At 45.0% G+C, this 18,779-nt stretch overlaps 1 non-coding gene across 1 annotated transcript; it reads left to right on the top strand.

The window, feature by feature from the left end:
* The first annotated feature begins 272 nt into the window (after positions 1–272).
* On the top strand, positions 273–379 carry LOC112578304. The gene has a single exon (XR_003102596.3). It is a non-coding gene; the product is annotated as a U6 spliceosomal RNA (small nuclear RNA).
* The last annotated feature ends 18,400 nt before the right edge of the window (positions 380–18,779 follow it).

Below are 18,779 nucleotides of genomic sequence, written 5' to 3' on the forward strand. Positions count from 1 at the left end.
TTCCAAAACAGGATTTCAAAGGGCTGTAGAGTTTTGCCCAATCTTTGGTACAGCACTCCCAATTGAACCCACTGAACTGAACTGAACTAAACCCACTTGGTCTCTTTAAATCATGATTGATACATGCAAAGATTTAGATACAAGGACATTTATCACAATGTTCTTTTTAATATTTAAGATTGAAGACAACCTAAATAAATTATGGTTTATCCAAACTCAAAGCAGCTAGAAATATATTTGTGGTATGTTTTAAATAAGAAAATCAGACTTCAGTGCTTGCTTTGGCCGCACATATACTAAAATTGGAACGATACAGAGAAGATTAGCATGGCCCCTGAGCAAGGATGACACGAAAATTCGTGAAGCGTTCCATATTTAAAAAAAAAAAAAAAGAAAAGAAAGAAAATCAGACTTCAAATATACACTGATCCTCTTCTAAATGATGTATATATAGCGCGATGTCATTTTTGTTTTTCAGTAAAGCAAATACATAAAGACTGGATGGATAATATAAATGATTTATGTTATTTGTTCAATTTATACATCTTTATTGGGATTCTTCTGTGTCTACCGAGGATACAAGGATGAAAAAGAAAATCATGTCCTTATTCTCAAGGCCTCTACATTCTAGTGAAAAAATTGAATTGCCATTGTGGTAAGTGTTCAGAGTGTCTTGAGAGTTTATGATGTGGTTAAGAAGGGCCTTTTCCACTGAGTTTTGAAATTTTCTAAAGTGAACATGTACTGGTTTTGGAATCAGAAGGGCCCTTTTGCCTCCTGCCCTTTTGTTTCTTTCTTTCTTTTTTTTTTTTCTCTTTTATGTTTAAGGAAGCTTCTCACTGAAATAAATGGGAGGGACTTCCCTGATGGTCCAGTGCCTAAGACTCTGTACTCCCAATGTAGGGAGCCTTGGTTTGATCCCTGGTCAGGGAACTAGATCCCACAAGCCACAACTAAGAATTTACATGCCACAGCTAAGACCTGGCACAGTCAAATAGAAATGGGAACTAGAAGGTGGTAAGTGGAGGGGTCTGGAGTGAAAGGGGCAGTTCTTACGGTTTGGGGAATGGGGGAGATTCCAGTGTGTTTAGAGGCTTAGGGGATAGGATGTATGTGTGTGAGTGTGTGTTCCTGTCTCTGCCTAAGTGGGAGAGAGGAGGAGCCCAGGTGAAGAACTAAAATCAGTTTAGGTAGAGCTGTGTCTCTTGGCCTTCATTTTCTGAAAATCAAAGGTAAAGGTAACATCACACCATTTTGTGCCTCTGTGCCGAGTAAGTTTCTACTTCTTCCTCCTTTAAAAATCAGCCAAAGAGGAAGTTCCCTGATGAGCTACTCATTAGGATTTGGCAATTTCACTGCCCCCGGTTCAATTCCTGGTGGAGGAACCGAGATCTCACAAGCTGCACCCTGCTGTGCAGCTAAAAACAACAGTAGACCCCTGCCCTTGTGACCCATTTCCTGTCCCCTTCCTTCAGGCTTGCTAGGGCCACTTTCAGTAAAATCACCTTCGTGTGTGTGTGAAGGGGTGGGGTGGGTGGTGAACACTTGTTGAGACCTACTGGATCAGAATTTCTGAGTGGTAGGGACCAAGGATCTGCATTTGAAAGAACACCTACGAGGATCCTGGCCATCACGCACAGTTGGAGACTAGCCCCACAAAGTGCTCCTGATTCATTTTGTAATTCTCCATGATTACAATGAAACTATTCCCTTTTACCAGCTTGCCACCCTTGGGAGGGAGTGAGCGCAGCCCTGCACTTGGCCACCACGGAGAGTTTTGGGTGCTAATTTGTGAAATGACTGATATGTCCAAAACGAGCCCAGGTGTCCTGATCCCCAGGTCCACACTTGCTCCCCTCACATCATGGTTTATCCCCACAGACCACTTAATTCTTCATGAGAACCTTTCCTGCTTCAACTTTGCCAAAAAATCATATGCTAACTAAAAACCTAACAAACTCACCTGGGAAGATCTTGGGAAGAATGGGACTTAAAGAGAATGAGTAGCTGTAAGGAAAGTCAGAAAATGTGACCCTTTGAAAGCGAAGTGAGTGCTATCCACACCAAATGGATGAGTCAGCCCCTGCCGCCGGCAGCGGGGCCTCTCAAGAGTGTCACCTGTCTCCCCCCACACCCATCAGGGAGTTAAACCAAGCTCTGGAAAAGAGCTCTGGAATGTAACAGTTAATGAGGTGAATGCTCAGCAGGCAATGAGTCATAACAAAAGGCTTGCTCGGAATCCAGAAAAGGGGTGACCACAAGGATAGAAATTATAGTATGTCTCCCACACTGTCCAAGGACAAAGATGCTCTGATTGGTCAGAGCTGTTCATTTAGAGAGAATTGTTCAAAGGACAGCCAATTCATCTTAGGAGAAATGGGTGTATGTCCTGATAACAGCTCATCCACTTTCTTTTATACAAGTCTTTATGGAGCACCTCCCATGGGTCAGGGGCTATACCAGCTGCTGGAGAGGTAGCAGTGGGCAACACAAGCATAGTACCTGCCCTTGAAGAGTCTCAGCATCATTTTCACTCACTCAGTTCCCAGCCTGTAATTAGGAACGATTTGTGGACTGGCCTGGTAAGGGGAGAGGACTCTGAGCAAATGATCAGAGCCAATTATTTTGCAATTAGGCCTCCTGTTCTCACATTAATAACATTCTAGTTTTGAGTCACTTATGACTCAGATGAGGGACAGGGAGGCCTGGCATGCTCAAGTCCATGGGGTCACAAAGAGTCGGACACGACTGGGCGACTGAACAACAACAATGACTCAGATGAGTGTAAAATAGCCAGTTCTTCAGAGTTTGATTTCCTCTGGACCTGTGGATATGCTGGACAAATATCCCTGGCCTGGTAAGCCCTGTGATGGCCAGCAGCCTGGCTTTAGTGGCTCTCAGTTCCCGCACAGCCTTAGCCCCACCCCCAGCACCGCTAGGATTGCCTGTGTACTTTCCTGCCCCAGTGGCCCACTGAGAGGTGGTTGGGAGGATTTTTAAATTCCTGGGTGCCTTGAATTCCAAAACGATGAGCCAGCAGAAGCCACTGCTTGCTGCCCACCCCACCCCCCAGCGCCCCCGGGTTGATTTAAAAGGCAAAGGGAGCAGGACCAGCTATTTGTTGTTGTTCAGTTGCTAAGTCATGTCTGATTCTTTGTGACCGCATGGACTGTACCCTGCCAGGCTCCTCTGTCCATGGGGTTCTCCAGGCAAGAATACTGGAATGGGCTGCCATTTTCTCCTCCAGGGGGATCTTCATGGATCAGGGACTGAACCTGTGTCTCCTGCACTGACAGGCAGATTCTTTACCACTGAGTCACTAGGGAAGCCTCGAACCAGCTGATATTAAGTGAAGAATGAATGTAATAGGAATGACTTTGAACTGGCCACACCCGTGACATTGAGCGCAGCCCCCGGGTTCTTAGTTGCCTTGAGAGAAACCCTGAGAGCCCAAACCAGGATCCTTAGCTGCTGGTAATTCCTAAAAACAGCATTTCATAGACCTGGGTCTGAGAAACATTCACTCAAGGGCAGATCCAGATTTTGGAGCCTGAGGCCTACCTGTCTGAGGGGTGACTCTTAGAAAAACAAAATTAGACACAGGGTCTTAGGGATCCAGGGACCCTGAAGCATAAGGTTCAATAGTTTCATGGTAAACCACCTACATGTTCATGCTAGAATATAAAAATATTGGGTGTTTCTGATTCCAAAGAATTGGAGGATTCTTGGGATGCTTAGAGGAAAGAAGCAGCCCTGGATGAAGGTGACTTAAATATTTTACCTCCTTGATCTTATTGATAAATCACACTTCCCTTTCTTCATACTCAAATCTAGTTATAGATTCAAATGCTAGGCTCTTCTATACTCAAGGACAGAAATCACCTCCTGTTCATCATTGAATCCCTAGTACTTCAAAAATTTTTTGTTGTTGGTTTTCAGTCACTAAGCTGTGTCCAACTCTTTGCCACCCCATGGACTGCAGCCCACCAGGCTTCTCTGTCCTCCACTATCTCCCAGAGTTTGCTCAAATTCACGTCCATTAAATTGGTGATGCTATTCAACCATCTCATCCTATGTCGTCCCCTTCTCCACCTGCCCTCAATCTTTCCCAGCATCAGTGTCTTTCCCAATGCATTGATTCTTGGCATCAGGTGGCCAAAGTATTGGAATTTCAGCTTCAGCATCAGTCCTTCCAGTGAATATTCGGGACTGATTTGCTTTAGGATTGACTGGTTTGATCTCCTTGCAGTCCAGGGAACTCTCACAAACAGCAAAATACCTATTGAAGGGATGAATGGATGAGTGAATGAAGTCTCTCAGGCACAAAGAAATGACAAGTCCTGTTTATCCCCTACCCTTTCTTTCTTGTCTGCCTCTAGGTGGCATGGGATGAGAACCTGGGCTCTAGAGTTGAACCTGAACTTGAATCCTGATTTTGTTATATACCAGCCTTGGGCATCTCTCAGCCTCAGTTTCCTTCTCCATTTTATAATGGAGCCAATAATCCCTCTCTGCAAGGTTGGTAGAATCAGCAATAATGTTTGAAAACTGCCTGCTACATGGTGGGTCTCAATGCTGGCTGTCCTCTTATTACTTTAGGTCAAGCCTAGGCAAACAGTGGCCCATGGGCCAAATATGTCCCCAACTTCTTTTTTTTTGGCTTCCGTGGTGGCTCAGCTGGTAAAGAATCTGCCTGCAATGTGGGAGACCTGGGTTCAATCCCTGGATTGGGAGGATCCCCTGGAGAAGGGAAAAGCTACCCACTCCAGTATTCTGACCTGGAGAATTCCATGGACTGTATAGTCCATAGGGTCACAAAGAGTCGGACATGACTGAGTGACTTTCACTTCACTTCCTTTTTTGTAAATAAAGATTTATTGAAACATGGCTGTGTGTGTGTGTGTGTGTGTGTGCGCGCGCGCGCGCGTGCACGCTTAGCCATGTCCAATGCTCCGAGGCCCCACTGGACTGTAGCCCACCAGCTCCTCTGTCCATGGGACTTTCCAGGCAAGAATACTGGAGTGGGTTGCCATTTCCTCCTCCAGGGGACCTTTCCAGCCCGGGGATCAAATATGCCTCTCTTCTGTTTCCAGCATTGGCAGCTGGATCCTTTACTACTGGTGCCACCTAGGAAACCCATGGCCATGTGTATTTTTTACATACTGTCTCTGATGGTTTTTGTGCCACCACGGAAGAGCTGAGTAGTGCTGACAGAGACTGCATGGTAAACAAAGCTTAAAATGTTGTCAATCTCTAATCTAGGCCTTCATCACTTTATTCTCAACTTGTGCTGTGCTAAATCACTTCAGTCGTGTCTGACTCTGCGATCCTATGGAGTACAGCCCTCCAGTCTCTTCTGTCCATGGGATTTCTCAGGCAAGAATACTGGAGTGGGTAGCCCTTTCCTGCTCCAGGGGATCTTCCAGACCCACAGATCAAACCCGTGTCTCCTGCGTTGCAGGTGGATCCTTTACTTTCAACTGGCAGTTACCTCCTAACTGGTCTTTGCTCTTCCTCCCACTCTATTCTCTTTCTATTCTGCAGCTGGTTGTTTTCCTAATATATATAATCCTACTAAGGTTTTACTCAATGAAACCTCTGTTGGAGCCTCATTTTCTGCAACTTCTTAGTGTATTTTTAAAGTTTGTTGCCATCTGGCTGCTATGTTTCCCTGCAGCCTCTCTCTCCCTACTCCCTTTCTGTGTCCTGTACAATAGCCACATCACACCTCAGTGGCTTGTGTAGCTCTGTGATTCTACACCCCACCCGCCTCCAAAATGTCTCTTTCTCTGTTTTCTGCTGCTCCTTGGCTTCATCTTACCAAGCATCTCTGTGAAACCTGTCCTGATGTCCTTTCTCTGTACTCTTAGATCAATCAGGAAAAGGTCAGTTACACTGCAGTAACAAACCCCCAAATCTCAGTGACTGAAATCTACAAAAACCAAATTGAACAAAGAATAACAAGTATACAAAGGTCCCACTCCTGAAGTGCTTGACAAATATCTATGATTTTTTTTTTCCTCCCAAGAATAGAAAAAAAAAAACAACCTAACCTTTTTTTTATCCCCCGTATAATGATCCTATTAACAGATGCTTGTCATTTTGCCTAAAACAAAGGCTCTTGTAGAGGTTGTAGTTGATAAAAATTGTAAAAGGGGAATTTCATTTAAGGAAGAAAGAATGGAAAGTCTGGATAGATGAACTGTAACTAAAGAGTTGGGCTTCCCGCTAGCTCAGTGGTAAGAATCCACCTGCCAATGCAGGAGACACAGGTTTGAAGATTTGATTCTGTGTTTGGGAAGATCTTCTGGAGAAGAAAATGGCCTTACCTGAGAAATCCCATGCACAGAGGAGCCTGAGGGGCTACAGTCTATGGGGTCACAAAGAGTCAGCTATGACTTAGTAACTAAAGAGCAACAACAAACTAAAGAGTCATGATTAGTACCACTTCTGGCTACAGTAAAAGCTCAATAAGCACAGCATGTGGGATCATAGTTCCCCACCCAGGCATTGAACCTTGACAGCGCAGAGTCTTCACCACCAGACTGCCAGGAAAATTCCTCGCATCCAGTTCTTGAGCCAGTCCTTCCCAAGGCCAGGTCATGGGGTTGAAAGAGGAGGGAGGGAGGATCCAGTCTATGTCTGAACAAGCATGTGATTGTACTGCCATCAGGATCCTCTTCCCAGGGGGCAGAAAAACAAATCTGAGCTGCTCCAAGGGTCATGGGAGAATTTCTCCAGGACTCTCTCCTCTCTCCATTCAGAATGTCCTTGTCCTTGTCTTGCTCTCTGATACTTGGTTTCTGCCTCGTCCCTTCCTGTTATGCAGCCCACAGGGCACACCTTCATTCTGGGGAGCACATTAGGAGCAGATACAGCTCTGTGAGCCCTGGGCTGTCCCTGAGCTTTCTTGTTGCTGTTTGCCATGCCTTTGTTTAATAATCTGGCCCCAGGAGTCTCTGGCTCAGGGCCACCCACTGTGCCTATGTGTTTCTGAAATCACTTCTTGCCCTGTCCACGATCCCCCATCCTTGGGCTTGGCCTCTTTTAAGGTGTTCCTGTACCGTCTTGCTCTCTCCTGTGTTTTCCCTTTGGACTCTGAACACCACCATTGGCTCCTGCCCTTATTCTTCCAGGCAGCGCCACGTCAGAACTCATGAGAAAGCCAGGCTTGGAAATCCATACTGGCCTCATCTCTGATCTACATCCAGATCTGTGCCTCATCCTGCCCCTCCCCCAATACCTCTAGACCCCAGTCTTACTCCGTATGCAGCCCTAAGAACTCTTCATGTAGAACTGGATTAAATTTACCATGCTGGGGGACTTGCCTGGTGGTCAAGTAGCTAAGACTCAGTGCTCCCAATACAGGGGGCCAGGCTTCAATTCCTGCTCAGGGAATTAGATCTCACATGCCACAACTAAGACCCAGTACACATGTGCGTGGTAAGTTACCTCAGCTGTGTCCGACTCTTTGAGACCCTATGGACTGTAGCTCAGCAGTGTCCTATGTCCATGGGATTTCCCAGGCAAGACTACTCAAGCGGGTTGCCAAGCCCTCTTCCAGGGGATCTTCCTGATCCCAGAGATTGAACCCACATCTCTTATGTCTCCTGCATTTGCAGGCTGGTTCTTTACCACTAGCACCAGCTGGGAAGCCCCAAGATCCAGTATAGTCAAATGAATAAATGTGAATATTTATTTTAAAACGTCAGTCAGTTCAATCACTCAGTCATGTCCGACTCTTTACGACCCCATGAATCGCAGCACACCAGGCCTCCCTGTCCATGACCAAGCCCCGGAGTTCAGTCAGACTCACGCCCATGGAGTCAGTGATGCCATCCAGCCATCTCATCCTCTGTCATCCCCTTCTCCTCCTGCCCCCGATCCCTCCCAGCATCAGAGTCTTTTCCAATGAGTCAACTCTTCGCATGAGGTGGCCAAAGTACTGGAGTTTCAGCTTTAGCATCATTCCTTCCAAAGAACACCCAGGGCTGATCTCCTTCAGAATGGACTGGTTGGATCTCCTTGCAGTCCAAGGGACTCTCAAGACTCCTCTCCAACACCACAGTTCAAAAGTATCAATTCTTCGGCACTCAGCCTTCTTCACAGTCCAACTCTCACATCCATACATGACCACAGGAAAAACCATAGCCTTGACTAGACGAACCTTTGTTGGCAAAGTAATGTCTCTGCTTTTGAATATGCTATCTAGGTTGGTCATAACTTTCCTTCCAAGGAGTAAGCATCTTTTAATTTCATGGCTGCAGTCACCATCTGCAGTGATTTTGGAGCCCAGAAAAATAAAGTCTGACAGTTTCCACTGTTTCCCCATCTATTTCCCATGAAGTGATGGGACCAGATGCCATGATCTTCGTTTCTGAATGTTGAGCTTTAAGCCAACTTTTTCACTCTCCACTTTCACTTTCATCAAGAGGCTTTTGAGTTCCTCTTTCTGCCATAAGGGTGGTGTCATCTGCATATCTGAGGTTATTGAGATTTCTCCTGGCAACCTTGATTCCAGCTTGTGTTTCTTCCAGTCCAGCGTTTCTCATGATGTACTCTGCATGTAAGTTAAATAAGCAGGGTGACAACATGCAGCCTTGATGTACTCCTTTTCCTATTTGGAACCAGTTTGTTGTTCCATGTCCAGTTCTAACTGTTGCTTCCTGACCTGCATACAGATTTCTCAAGAGGCAAATCAGGTGGTCTGGTATTCCCATCTCTTTCAGAATTTTCCACAGTTTATTGTGATCCACACAGTCAAAGGCTTTGGCATAGTCAATAAAGCAGAAATAGATGTTTTTCTGGAACTCTCTTGCTTTTTCCATGATCCAGCAGATGTTGGCAATTTGATCTCTGGTTCCTCAAGGCAAAATGGCGGTCTGAGGAGGCCTTACAAATAACTGAGAAAAGAAGAGACGCAAAAGGCAAAGGAGAAAAGGAAAGATTTACCTATCTGAATGCAGAGTTCCAAAGAGTAGCAAGGAGAAATAAGAAAGCCTTCCTGAGTGAACAATGCAAAGAAATAGAGGAAAACAATAGAATGGGAAAGACTAGAGCTCTCTTCAAGAAAATTAGAGCTACCAAGGGAAGATTTCATGCAAAAATGGGCATAGTAAAGGACAGAAAAGGTATGGACCTAACAGAAGCAGAAGATATTAAGAAGAGGTAGCAAGAATACACAGAACTACACAAAAAGGATCTTAATGACTCAGAAAACCACGATGGGATGATCACTCACCTAGAGCTGGGTATCTTGGAGTGTGAAGTCAAGTGGGCCTTAGCAAGCATCACTATGAACAAAACTAATGGAGGTGATGGATTTACAGCTGAGCTATCTCAAATCCTAAGTATGAATGCCAGCCTGCAGCACTCCAGGCTTCTCTGTCCTTCTCTGTGCTTTGCTATTTCCTGGAGTTTGCTCAGACTCCTGTTAATTTTGATTAACAGTGATGTTACCTAACCGTCTAACCAGGTTGTTGTTATTATCATCATATAATTAAACTGGGCATGGCTTGGCCCCAGAAGAGGAAGACCTACATGGCAGTTAATAATCCTGGAACTTCCTTGGTAGTCCAGTGGTTAAGAATCCACCTTCCAATACAGGGGACACGGGTTCAATTTCTGGTTAGGGAGTTAAGATCCCACATGCCATAACTGGAGAGAAGCCTGCCCACTGCAACAAAGATCCCAAGTGCCCCCCAAAATAAATAAATTAATTAAAAAAATAATAATCTGGGCTTCCCTGCTGGCTCAATGGTAAAGAATCTGCCTGCCAATGCAGGAGATACGGGTTTGATCCCTGATCTGGGAAGATCCAACATGCCTTGGAGCAGCTAAGTCCGTGCGCCACAGCTATTGAACCTGTGCTCTAGAGCCCAGGAGCTGCAAGTCCTGAAGCCCATGTGTCATACAGCCCGTGTTCTGCAACAAGAGAAGCCACTGCAATGAGATGCCTGTGCACCGCAACTGGAGAGTAGCCCCAGCTTACAGAAACTAGAGAAAAATCTGGTGCAGCAACGATGACCCAGCACAGCCAAAAATAAATAAAAATTTAAAAAATAATAATAGTCTTATTGTGGGAACTCCTTGGCAGTCCAGTGGTTAGGACTCGGAGTTTTCATTGTTGGGGCCCGAGGTTCAGTCCCTGGTCAGGGAAATAAGATCTTCAAGCGTTGCGTCTCAGCCAAAAGAGCCTACTGTCCAGGTAGTTGGACATCCCCTTACCCCTGTCATGTTGCCTCAAACTCCGTTCCATGCATTTGGATTGTAGACTCACCTTGACCTTTCACAAACCAAGTGCTCTCTCTTGGTCTGTTTCTTCTGCTTTGCTCTCAGCTTGTAATGAATGACCCTTTTATCCAATCCTGTACCCCTATGAAGTCATCTCTCCTCTTCCTCACTACAGACGATCCTCCGTCTGGATAAAGACTGAAGGTTCTTAATTGTCTTTCCCCTAATGACCCTGGACAGTGTGAGGAGCTGGTGACTTGGAGAGCACCTAACATCCCCTGGCTTCTTTCACTGTAAATAGACTGTGGGCAAGAGGTGTCTCTTAGGCAGGAATCTGGACTCCAGTGAACACAGGCCTTGAAATAGGAAGACAGGAGGAATGGGTTTCGGGTTGTCAGTAGTTGCTGAGGCATTGCTGACAGATTCCAGGAACGGAGAAAGACCACTATTGAGGCCACATGGCCACTGGGGAAAGTCAGCCTGGATGTGAGCTAGGAATAATTGAGAAGGAGGAGGAACTTCCCCTGTGGTCCAGTGGTTAAGACTCAGTGCTTCTAATGTAGGGGTGCAGGTTCAAAAAGAGAGAGAGAGAGAAGGAGGAGAAGCTTCACCAAAGGGAAGAGCAAACCTGAAAGAGAACACATGCAGCTTCCTCAGGACCTGGTCTGTGCCTGGACTACAAGTGCGATGCAGAATGGATGGATGAATGGGCTCAAGGGAGAGAAGGAAAGATAAAATACAAAAGAACATATCCAACAAATCAAATAAGTAAATGAGTCATAGCAAGATCTGGCTTCCAGTAACCTGGGACCTTCCTTCCCTGCCTCCCTCCTCCTCTCCATCTCCCTCTCCCTCCTCAATCTCTCTCTTTCTTTTTTTAAATTGACCTTGTTCATATGTTAGAATCATGTTTATTTATTTTTTAAAATTTATTTTGGCTATGCCACATGGCATGTGGGGTCTTAGTTCCTTGATCAAGGAACAGACCCAGGCCCCCTGGTTTGGAAGCACAGAGTCTTATCCACTGGGCTGCCAGGGAAGTCCCTCTGTCTCTTTCTTTAATGAGATTATTTCCCATCCTGGAGTGGCTCTAACTTTGTCCCCACCAGAGTGCCAGCCTGGCTGAGTAGGGCACTGTGTACAGGAAGAAAGCCAGAGGGCTGGGTCTGATGTGTGTGACGTGGGGCCCACAGCGGGGAGAATCAGAGGCTGAATTAGGCCCCTTTAGTAGTAGGGCTGAGCACAGAGCTTGGTTTCATAAAGGAACTAGCAGGATTAGCTGGACTGAAGGTTCAGGTGGATTGTACTAAAATTCTATCTTGCACAGGGAGACCTTTGGCATGAATAGTTATGGCAAATCCACAGTGAAGTCTATTGATATAACAATGTGTAGCTGTTAAAATATTTCCTTCACATACCAAGAAGTTTACCATTTTAAAGGGTGAACCTACTAGTTTTTACTTATTCACAGAATTGTGCAACCATCTCCACTACCCAATTCTAGAATAGTTCATCACCCTGAGTCTATTAGCAGTCACTCTAAATTCCCCCTCCCCTCAGCCCCTGGCTACTGGTAATTTAGTTCCAGTCCCTGGATTTGCCTATTCTGGATATTTTGTAGAAATTGAATCATACAATATGTGTGGGGCCTTTTGTGTCTGTTCTTTCACTTAGCACAGTGTTTTCATGTCTTATCCATGTTGTAGCATTTATCAGGACTTTGTTTCTCTTTATGGCTGAATAATATTCTGTTATGTGGATATATCGGAGAAGGCAATGGCACCCCACTCCAGTACTCTTGCCTCGAAAATCCCATGGATGGAGGAGCCTGGAAGGCTGCAGTCCATGGGGTCGCTGAGGTTCGGACACGACTGAGCGACTTCACTTTCACTTTTCACTTTCATGCATTGGAGAAGGAAATGGCAACCCACTCCAGTGTTCTTGCCTAGAGAATCCCAGGGACGGGGGAGCCTGGTGGGCTGCTATCTCTGGGGTCGCACAGAGTCAGACACGACTGAAACGACTTAGCAGCATGTGCATATATCACATTTTGTGTACCCATTTATACGTTGTTAGATGTTTGTGTTGCTTCCACCTTTTGGCTACTTGAATAATGCTACTATGAACTTTTGTGTACAAGTTGTTGTGTGGACACATTTTTATGTGTCTCGAGTGTATACCCAGGAGTAGGCTTTCTAGGTCATTTATGGTAGGTAGTTCTAGGTTTATCTTTTTGGGGAACTATCAAACTGTTTTCCACAGTGGCTGCACAATTTAATGTTCCTGTCATCAGTATATGAGGGTTCCAGTGTCCACACATTCTTACCAACACTTGTCATTGTGCATCCTTTTACTAGAGCTATCCTAGTGAGTGTAAAGCTATACCTCACTGTGTTTTTGATTTGTACTTCTTTAATTGCCAGTGATTTTGAGCATCTTTTCATACATTTATTGGCTGTTAGTATATCATCTGTGGGGAAATACCTATAACAATGTATAACTTTAACTCTACACACATATATTTATATTCCCCAGTACAGTCTGAAACTGTGCACAACTTCTGATAATTGCTTCATTGGCAGTCCGAGGGGAAGGGATTATCCCTGAGGCTTCTTGGAAGGAAGAGGAGTTTTGTGTGGGTCGATATTTTCCCTCAAGGTTGCTTTTCTTGGCGGCCAGGTGGCATATTACTGGGGGGATTAAATTTGGAGTAAATACGGATAGTGTGATATTCAGCAGCTCACACTGATCAGTGATACCAGTTATTGATGAATAAGGCCTGCCACAAAATTAAAAGATGCTTGCTCCTTGGAAGAAAAGCCATGACAAACCTAGACAGCATATTAAAAAGCAGAGACGTCACTTTCCTAACAAAGTTCTGTATAGTCAAAGCTATGATTTTTCCAGTAGTCATGTGCAGATGTGAGAGCTGGATCATAAAGAAGACTGAGTGCCGAAGGACTGATGCTTTTGAATTGTGGTGCTGGAGAAGACTCTCAAGAGTCTCTTGGACTGCAAGATCAAACCAACAATCCTAAAGTAAATCAATTCTGAATATTCATTAGAAGGAATTTTCCTGAAGCTGAAGCTCCAATACTTTGGCCACTTGATGTGAAGAGCCAACTAATTGGAAAAGACCCTGATGCTGGGAAAGATTGAGGGCAGGAGGAGAAGGAGGTGACAGAGGATGAGATGGTTGGATAGCATCACTGACTCAATGGACATGAGTTCAAGCAAACTCCTTGAGATAGTGAAGCACAGGGAAGCCTGGCTTGCTTCAGTCCATGGGGTCACAAAGAGTTGGACACAACTTAGTGACTAGACAACTAACAACAGCAAGGTCTGTGTCTGTTCTGGTTGGTTGATGTCCATGCCATAATGGTTATTTAATACTTGGAACACCATGCCTGTATATAGAGTATTCAGCTTGCATGTCTAGTGTAAGGTTGGTAATTGTTAACTTTCTTTTTCTTTCCTTCTTTTTTTGGGCTCTATTATGTTCCATCATCTCCAAGAGTAGGCCAGAGTTCCATCATCTCCAAGAGTTGCTAGTATCTCTTTTTCATTGCCTTATATCCCTGAGTTTTCACCTAGTCCTGGCCCCTGGAGGGTGCTTTGATGCTTTTTGGTGAGTGTTCTGGTTCTTTTTCATGAAAACAAGATCTCAAAGACTTTGGCAATTATTCCTGTCTGTCAACTCAGAGACCCTTTATTATTTTTATTTATCATTATTATTATTAGCCATGCTGCATGGCTTGCAGGATCTTAGTTCCCTGAGCAGGAATAGAACCAGTGCTCTCTGCAGTGGCATGGAGCCCTAACCCCTGGACCACCAAGGAATTCCTTGCACACTTTTTCTGCAAAGGACCAGATAGCAATGTTTTAGGCTTTGTGGGCCATGGAGTCTCTGATGCAACTGTTCATCTCAGCAACTGTAGTGCAAAGCCCGCCACAAACAATATGTAAATGAATGGGCTTGCCTGTATGCCAGTGAAGCTTTATTTAGGTGCTGGGCTGTCTTTACCCGGAGTCTATGGTTTGCTAACAGTCTGATATGATATGTGGCTATGTGCTATTAAAAAAAATCAAATAGATTTTTTAGGTGTTTTACCAAAGATTTCCATCAAGTTATTTAAATATATACATGTATATTTTTGTAGGGAGAAGGGATAAAATTGCACACACCTTTGTGTGGGTCAGAAAGTCTCCAAGACACACACCCAACTGTTAAAATTTGTCACACCTGGTGATTAGGACTGGGGAAGTGGAAGGTTAAAACAGACGAGCTCTTTTCTTGACTTTATGTATTTATTTATTTTTGGCTGCACCTCCTGGCATACAGGATCTTAGTTCCCTGACCAGGGGTCGAACCCATGCCCCCTGCAGTGGAAGCTCAGCTCTTAACCCCTGGACTGCCAGGAAAGGCCCTTTTGACTTTGTTGAAACTTGTGGACTGAGAGAGCTTTGCTTTTGTAATTAAGTAAAATTCAATGGGGATTTTTTTTTAAAACAAAATAATTTTACTAGTCTTAGTCATAATGCAAATACATTTGTATGCTACATAAAATAGAACAAGTTTCATAACTGTATTAACCACACAATCTCCATTATGCAGTATGTCTAAGGCATGGCATCTCATGGTTATACATGAGAGTCTACAGGGATCCATGGAGAAAGAGGAGGCAGGCTGGTTGAGAAGACAGATCAGAACCTTTGTAGGAAGGCACCAGTCTGTGTCTGGAGCCAGGTGGTGAGGCGGGGCTGAAGACCGAGGTGTCAGCCTCAGCTCAGGCCTCCTTTAGTCAGCACGACACCCCCCCGCCTCCCCTTGACATCGAACCTCTTCTAGGTCTAAATAGTCTCAGGGATGTTCCAGCAGCTTCTGCTTTCTGGGTCATCAGCTGCACATTCACTGGTCAGAAGCCCTCGTTTGTTTCCTCATTTGCTGAAGAACTGCTGTGGGCCAGCCAGTGGGTGCAGAAGGTCTTAAACCCCCGCGGTTGGAGCAGGAAGGAGAACTCGTGAATGAGTGAGGTTCGCAGTCCTGGAATACGTGCACCCCAGAGGTGAGCTCGAGTGGGAGGGGATCTGTGTGTAAGACGTCACGTCTGAGTCACTGCTGAGTCACTCTGAAGTGTGGATAGGGGTTTGCCACATCAACCAAGGCAGGGCAGGAAATTCCAGGCAGACAGAAGAGCAGAGGTGAAGGTCCAGAGAGGAAATACTGTCAAGGGCACCCTGAGAACTTTATGAACAGAGGTGAGGCTGAGAGGAGGCCATAGATCAGGAAGGGGAACTAGCAGAGGGCTGCAAGCAGAGGAGACAGGAAGTCAAATTGAGCTTTAGAGAGATTTTCTGGTGGAAGAGAATGGGTGGGGAGTTCCATTAATGATCTCTTATCCATGCTGCCTTTACCTCTGGTTCATTCTCAAAGCTGCCTACTCTACTCACTATCTCCCCTTCCCTTCTCTTGGCATAGCCAATTCTCCTTTAAAATTTTAAAATGCAGGCATCATCCTACTAAGAAAAGTTCACTGAAGGACTTCCCTGGTGGTCTAGTGGCTAAGACTCTGCACTCCCAGTGGAGGGGGCCTGGGTTTGATCCCTGGTCAGGGAACTAAATCCTTCATTCTGCAACCACAAAGATCCTGCATACCACAACTAGGACCCAGCACAGCCAAAAATAAATAAATAAGTAATTTAAAAAGAAAAGAAACGTTCACTGCCATTCCCATCACTCCCAGCTGGCCTCCTGCTCTGGGCTACATGAGGCCTTAAGCATTTCTTTGTTTCTGCATGAAACTCATTGCTTTATGGTTGTATTTTTGTTCTTAAATCTTCCTAAGACAATGGCACCCCACTCCAGTACTCTTGCCTGGAAAATCCCATGGATGGAGGAGCCTAGTAGGCTGCAGTCCATGGGGTCGCTAAGAGTCAGACATGACTGAGTGACTTCACTTTCACTTTTCACTTTCATGCATTGGAGGAGGAAATGGCAACCCACTCCAGTGTTCTTGCCTTGAGAATCCCAGGGACAGGGGAGCCTGGTGGGCTGCCGTCTATGGGGTTGCACAGAGTTGGACACGACTGAAGTGACTTAGCAGCAGCAGCAAGGCAGGGGCCAGGTCTCATTAGTCTTTGGTTTCCAATCCCTGGCATAAAACCTGGCACAGAAAAGGTAATTAGTAAATATTGAACTGGATAAGTAAATTGATGAATAAAAGGTAAAGACAGGAGATGACAGCTATTTGGGAGGTTGAATCAGGATAACTTGACAAGGTCTTATGCAGGGTTTGCGGTAAGGGTGGGCAGTGTGGTGTGGCATCATGCCAGGTTTTCTGGTTTGGGAGTTGGGGAGGCCTGAACTGTTTTTCCTTAGCATTCTCTGACATCAATGTGTGGGTGTTTTCCTCACAATAGCCAATTCTCCAGCTCTCCAGACACCAGCTGGGTGTCCAATGATTCAATTCAATTCTGATACTACTTAGCTGGATTTAGTGTCAGATCCCACAAGTTAAGGCTTTAGTCCTGCAAGCATGCCTCTACTTCAGATGCCAGTAGCAAGGCCCAGGTTCCCAAGTGTACGCCTGACCAACCAGCTGCACTTCGGGGCTTTTTACACCACCCCCCCGCCCCCTTCAGGTTCAGTAATTTGTTAGAGTGGCTCATAGAGCTCAGAGAAACACTTTACTTTTCTTCACCAGTTTATTATAAAGGATGTGACTCAGCAACAGCCAAATAGAGGGGTTTTGATATTTAAATGTTAATCTCTCTAGGGAAATACAGATGCGAAGACAAAACCCTTAAACATAGGGAAGTTGTAGAGTCAAGAAATCTCTTAAGGTTAATACAGCTTTAGTCCTTATTCTACAGCTTCCAATTCTTCTTCCTAGATGGAAGCTAGGAGCCCAATTTATTTATTTCTTCACTCATCTAATAAACATTTATTGATCATCTGCTCAGGACCAAACCCCTGGAGCCGCAAAGGTGGATAAGGCCCAATTTTAGCTCTTGTGGGGTTCACAGGCCAGAGTTGGGGAGACTGACCCAATCTGGCATTTGATGTCTGTGAATTTCCAGGCATAAAGGAAGAGTTTAGGAAGGAAGGAATCCCTGTTCCCCTGGGGCTGAGCTGCCTGGGCAGGTTCTCAGCACAGTGGGGTTGAAATCATCTCAATTCCTGCCTGGAACATGTGCTCTAAATTGCAAGTGGGAGTTAAAGTTGGCATGGATTCTGTGTAGGTAAATTTGACAGTAAGGAGCAAAAATTTTCCCAGAGTTTTCCTTCCGGGAATGTACCTTTCTTTGTATGCATAAGAAGTTACCTATGCACAGGTTTTTTCACTGTAACACTTTCAACACTGTCAGTAATAACAAAGACTGAAAATAATCTTAATGTTCAACATGAATAAAAGAGATGGTGCAACCACACAAAGGAATCCTATGCAACTATAAAATCGAAGAAGAACTGTATTTGTGCTGATCAGGAACATTCTTCATGACACACTGAGAAGTGAAAAATCAAGTGTCTGAACTGTGTTATAATAAGCTACCCTTTAAGAAAAATATATATATATTTAAGTATATTAAGATAAATCATATATATATGTGTGTTTGTCTTGTATATGTATAAACTAGTTCTGGGAGGAAACAAAAGAAATAGTTCTTTTGGGAAGAGGAACTGGGACAGTGAGAGGGAAGTTTCAGTGTGTACTTTTTTTTTTAAAGATTTATTTATGGGTTTTTGTCTGTGTTGGGTCTTCGTTGCTGCACGTTGGCTTTCCATAGTTGCAGCAAATGGGGGCTACATTTTGTTGCAACGCACTGGCTTCTCACTGAGGTGCTTCTCTTGTTGCAAGGCACAGGCTCTAGAGCACAGGCTTAGTAGTTGTGGCTCATGGGCTTGGTTGCTCCGGAGCATGTGGGATCTTCCGGGACCGACAGGGGAATCAAACCAGTGTCCCTTGCATTACAAGGCGGATTCTTAACCACTGGACCACCAAGGAAGCCCACAGTGTGTACTTTTATCACTTAAAGTTTCAATATATTATCTATTTTCCTTTTTTTTTTTTTTTTTTAAAAGACACACTTCTCCTTCTTTTCCTAAGGTGAGGACAGGGAGGGGGATGGCAATTTGTGTCTCTGGGAGGGTCAGCTATTGCTCTGGGTGAATCTGTTGTAACGATCCCTTTATCCTGCAGCAGAAAGGCCACCTGGGGCATCTTTCTTCACGAGGACTTGGCCTGAACTTTCAGTGTTACCCGTAGCTGCTCAGTCTAATGTCAGCTTTCATTTCCTGTTCCACGCCCTATAAAAGGCTCTGTGCTTTCACAAGCCTCAGGGTTTGGTCTGCATCACGTCCTGAGTCTCCGATCTCAGGGGCGCCTGGCTGGTTCCAGCTGCTGGCAGCTGTGTAGACAATCAAGCATCTTAGGCTTATTACTCCCCAGCTGTTTGAACTCAGCTCCCTGTGTCCTTGCTGTGGGGCTGTTCCCGCTGTCAAATCTTCCTACTCTGATGAGGAAAGTCCCCTTTTAAGCCACGTG

This window comes from Bubalus bubalis, chromosome 12 (genome assembly GCF_019923935.1).
Source record: "Bubalus bubalis isolate 160015118507 breed Murrah chromosome 12, NDDB_SH_1, whole genome shotgun sequence".
Classification (NCBI taxonomy): domain Eukaryota; kingdom Metazoa; phylum Chordata; class Mammalia; order Artiodactyla; family Bovidae; genus Bubalus; species Bubalus bubalis.